At 37.8% G+C, this 3959-nt stretch overlaps 1 pseudogene; it reads left to right on the top strand.

Annotated features, from left to right (window-relative positions):
* Positions 1 to 902: 902 nt before the first annotated feature.
* On the top strand, positions 903 to 1177 carry LOC118982313 (translation machinery-associated protein 7-like; annotated as a pseudogene).
* Positions 1178 to 3959: the final 2782 nt, after the last annotated feature.

Genomic DNA, 3959 nt, shown 5'->3' on the forward strand with positions numbered 1-3959 from the left:
TATTCATAGCCTTGCTTCCTTCTTTGGCACAATTCCATTTGCCCTCTAGGCCAAAGAGATACTTCCCATAACCATTAGGTCCCCTGGTGGATTCTCCACCTTTCAGTCTTCCAGAGCCCTCTATTATTTATTGTGCCTTAACAATTTAAATACTTGGAGGATAAAACTTCAGCCTATATAATTCAAGAGAAGCTGGAGGAATAAAGTTAAATGGCCACAGCTAAAACTGGCTCCTGGCTCTCATGACAGCCATCTTTCCATGATACCACACACCTTCTTCCTTAAAACTTCATTATTTCCCATGAAAAATCAAATAAGTACAAATATGCTACAGTCCAACCTGTGAAAATATATAGAGCTTAATTTTACTCTTAGCTTTGAAATGTTCAGTGTAGCCAGAGTCACTACAGAGAAAATAGATTTTCCAAAGCTATTTTCCTTCTTCCTCAGATACCCAGAAAATCTGGTTCCTTAGAGAATCATTCAGTTTCCACTTTAGTCATAGTGCAGATTTTAATAACAGCTAAGAGCATTCTCTCCACCCCCATCTTCAACGAGCAAAAATATACCTTCGTATAATACAGAAATAATTATTCCAGGGACAGATGTGTGAAATTGTATATAATTTCTAGGCCTTCCCATATATTTTAGTTGGACCTTTTTACTGGGGAAAATGCACAGGTAGAGCGGATTTATGAACATGTGTCGTATGAGAGAGGAAATTTAGTATAGTGGCTAAGAGAACAGACTGTGGAGCATGCTGCTTGCTGAGTGTCTCCATACCCTTATCCACAAATGGGTTAATAATATCTCAGGATTATATATATGTTGTGAGGATTATATGTAAAATATGTGAACAGGAGCTTCCAGTGGCAGGGTCTAGGGAAGAGGTGGCAGGTGCTATGTCTGGCAGCAAAGGGGACTAGAAGGAGCCCTTGAAGCAGCCCAAGAAACAGGCCAAACAAACGGACGAGAGAAGGCATTTAAGGAGAAGCAAAAAGGGGAGCAGAAGAAACTCAAGGAGCTAAAAGTGAAGGACATGGGGAAGGCCACGCTGGCCTCAGGTGGAATTAAGGAATCTGGCAAAAGTGAGTTCTTCCTTGTGCCTGGAGCAATGACGATCCTTAATTCCATTTTAACATCTGGATTCCCTGTCATAATGTCTCTTGCCACCTAGAGCGAGGATGAAGTGTTGTCTTGGAGCCTGTTGTATATTTAAGAATAAACTTTTGTGATGATGCTGCTGCTGATGCTGATGATACAGTGGCTCACCTCTTTAGTTTTTCTCACTGTGTCATCTCAGCCTTAGTTGTGAAGTCAGAGTAAACCCAGCCCAGAATCCCGTCGAAGGGTACTCTTCAGTCTTTGTTCTATCCTGAATTTTGTGCTGCCTGGAATTAACCTCATTTGAAAAAACAAAAATAGAAAATCAAATAGAATAATAAAAAACTTGGAACAGTGTCTTACACATTATTTGCATTCAACAAATATAAAAAATGAGTGTGGGATATGTATAAATGAAAAGAGAGAGGAATAGGAAATACATATTCTCCTCATTTAGATTATGCTGATTTCCCCTGTGGATTCATTAAAATTAAAAAGACTCCCTGCTATCACTTACCTCCTCCCTGTCTTGATTTTTACTCTTCCATCAGTGTAGAAGGAAGAACCTTTGACTTTAATGAACTTCAGATCATTTGAGAAAGGCAGTGCCTGCTATACTGTATTGGGAGCTTCAGCATTTGAGTTATGGCTATGAATTGCTTCCTATATAATGAAATACAAAGTGGCTTTGTCCACTGAGCCTGTTCCCCTCTCTGAGTCTCAGTTTTCTCAAGTATAAACTGAGTTTTATAATATACACCTTGAAGAATTGTAGTTAATATTTAGTGCCAAACACAGTGGTAAGTTTTAGTAATGCTTAGTCCATTAGGGATATATTTTTTTATTATATGACATTCTCTGGTAATCTGCTTTTCATGTAAACTTTAAAGAAAGGAATTGTAGATTAAGAGCTTGTGATCAGAGGCCTGAATTTTGGATCCATCTCTGCCAAGAATAGTGAGGCTCCAGGCAATTCACCTCCCTTTTCTGTACATTTCTTTTCTCTTTGAGAAGTTGATGAGGTTGTTTTAACCTTATTACCTTGAATGAGGTTTGCAGAGATCTGATACAGATTAAGAGAAAGAAACTAGGTTTCTATTGTTTTGTTACTCACAGTTCCCAGGGGAAATACATGGCCTTCAGGAGAAGTATGGGAGTGGTTAGGAGGCAGAGAAAAAGGGGAAGCTGTGGGCAAACACCTTTTATTATGCTTTTTGTTGGAAAGAAATGGTGAGGAAGAATACACAGGTTTAGGTAGGTCTGGCTAATTTGAATAATTTCAGTGGGCTCTGGCCATAGGCTGTCTCTGGCTTTCTGGTACCTGGCCCTGGGGTGATTAGGGTGGTTGTGTAGCGGCACAGAGTGTGAGAGTCCCATAGGAAAAATTGTTGGGGGTGTGGACTTAATCAGTTGCTCAAAAAGGGGAATTAAACGGTCTCTAGCCAGGTGTTGAACACTGGGTCAAGACAGCACAAAAACACCTGTATTACAGATGTTAAATTAAGTCAACTTAAATTTTTTCCAAGTTTAACTTGATTGGGGGGCAATCAGTTCCTTGCTTGGTAATTATTGGGCAATAACTGACAGGTCACACAACTATAAGCAGGGAATCCATATTCTTCGCTTGTATGCATCAGCCAGTGCTCCCCCCTCCAGACTTGTTGACAGGAGCACCGAGGGCCCTTTCCTTCAAGAAAACGTCCACTCAGGAGCATCTGCCTAGAGACAACAGGTATTTTTAGTTTACAGTGAAGTCCAGTTTCTCATCTTGTTCTGTGTCCTATGGAATTTTTTCCCAGGTGGACTTTCCACTGACGTTCTAAGTAGGAATAGCAACTAGTTTCAAATGCTTAAAGGACTTTATATATAGTGGTTTGATATGTCTGCTCCTTCCCCAAATTGCAGCTGCCTTTAGAGTGGAAGGTAGTAAGTAAGCAGTGCACAGCATCCAAAAATAGCATCCTGGCCCACAAAATAAAGACTACCCGATCCAATTCAAAGGTGACTAGAATAGAATAGAATAGAATAGAATAGAATAGAATAGAATAGAATAGAATTTACAATTAATAGCAAATTTAAGTTAACCTGGAGTGAAAGAGTATAGTTTTAAAAACAGTAGTAATTCAAGATATTTGGCCAGTTTACACTGGACCTTAGTATTTTGCTAGCATATTTGCAATTTAATAATCTAAAGACTTTGAAATATGTAACCTTGACGTTTTAATGTTTTAAGTTGTAAAAATTATCTTAATATGACATAAGAAAGTAATATTAAAACAGAGAAAAGACAAAGCTTTTCTGGAATTTTCTAATTGCAAAAAATATGGGCTCCAAAACAGATTATTCTTATACTCAGGACCAGTCACAGACCGACTGCCTTGCTTTACTTTTTCTATAGTATTCTTATTTACTTGGCTTACCAATAAAACTTTATTAAAATTCTAAGTTTCAAAAATAGCTTTATTGAGATATCTTTGACTTATAAAAATTGTGTACATTTAAGGTATAAATTTTCATATTTTGATACAAGTATATATTATGAAAAGATTATTAAAGTCATAACATATTAACTAATAGCATGTAAATTTCCTCTATGTAGTTGCCAGTGTGTGTGCATGCATGTGTACATGTTGACATTTAAGTTCTACCCTCATTCCAAATTTCAAGTATGCAGTAACACATTGTTAATTACCCTCATCAGGTAGTATATTAGATAACTGTAAGTTACACGTCTGGTATAACTAAACTTTTTAATCCTTGACCATCATCACCCAGTTTCCTCTCAATCCCAGCCACTGGCAAGTACCATTCTCCTCTCTCCTTCTGTGAGTTTAGATATTTTAGATTTCATGAGC

Source organism: Sturnira hondurensis, unplaced genomic scaffold (genome assembly GCF_014824575.4).
Source record: "Sturnira hondurensis isolate 20B ecotype Veracruz unplaced genomic scaffold, ASM1482457v3 Scaffold0025370, whole genome shotgun sequence".
NCBI classification, from domain to species: Eukaryota; Metazoa; Chordata; class Mammalia; order Chiroptera; family Phyllostomidae; genus Sturnira; species Sturnira hondurensis.